The sequence below is a fragment of the Octopus bimaculoides genome, chromosome 11 (assembly GCF_001194135.2).
Source record: "Octopus bimaculoides isolate UCB-OBI-ISO-001 chromosome 11, ASM119413v2, whole genome shotgun sequence".
In the NCBI taxonomy this organism is placed as follows: domain Eukaryota; kingdom Metazoa; phylum Mollusca; class Cephalopoda; order Octopoda; family Octopodidae; genus Octopus; species Octopus bimaculoides.
Window position 1 is genome coordinate 36,712,964 of NC_068991.1, and position 1,201 is coordinate 36,714,164.

Here is a 1,201-nt window from a genome sequence, read left to right on the forward strand (position 1 = left end):
ATATATCTACGACGGGTTTCTTTCAGTTTCCGTCTACTAAATCTACTCACAAGGCTATGGTCGGCCCGAAGCTATTGTAGAAGACACTTGCCCAAGATGGAACTTGCCACGATGGAACTAACCTCGGAAGAATGTGGTTGGAAAGCAAGCTTCCTACTACATAGCCATTTTGAAGACTGCGGAATAAATGATGATCAGATGGGGCAATATCCGGCGAGCGAAAGTTTTTTTCCCACGAGAGTTCCGCAACCCAGTTATGAACTTATTTGCATACAGCCAATCAGAGCTCAACTATCAAACTAACTTATTAGCGCATAACAAGTGATGGACGATAAGATAAGATCAATTGGATAAAGAATGACCATGCTTCTCTTCACTTTTAAGAACGCTTGTTGTTCTTGTTCTTGTTTCAACCATGGCTGCCTCTGTGTACTTATTCGTGTTGTTGTTTACTTTGTAAAACAATAAGGTGAGAGGGCTTCTAGCACATCACCTCCTACCTACATTTTCCCCATCCACATCTTTACCATATGCGGCCTTAACAAAATCCGATAAAAGGCATAAATACAAATCTATGTAATTACTTGTCTCCTTTTAAAATCAGGCATAACTTGGCGATCGGTCGACTTGCAATACCATTCTTCGTCTTGAGTTTACTTGGTAGAGTGTGTTTGTTAAATTAACAACAAGATGAAGGTGAGCTCTGATTGGCTGTGTTCAAATGACTTCATTAATGGGGTCCGGAACTAACGTGGGAAAAAAATTCTGCGGCCGGCGAATATCGTGAGTGGGGCATCGTTTCCCATTCAAACTGCTCCAACCTTTGGAATATCATCCTCATTGTATGTAGCCGAGCATTATCCTGATGGAAGAATACTTTTCGTCTTGAAACCAAGGATGGTCGTTTTCCGATGGTGTTCAGGTGTCGATGAATGGTTGAATGACCAAATCCAAGCTTCTGTGCAAGGATTTTCAGGATGTCCTCGTCGAGCTCTATAGATCTCCCAGGATAAGGCTTGTCTTCTAGGCTGAAGTATCCGGCTCGGAATTTCTGGAGCCATCGCTAACACTGGCTTAAGCTTATTGTCAGATGCCCATTTACTCCCTTAATATTCCCCGCACTTTCGATTGCGTTGTTGCTTTTATTGAACTCATAAAGCAAAATATGCCGAATATGCTTCTTTATCACTTCCATTATAGC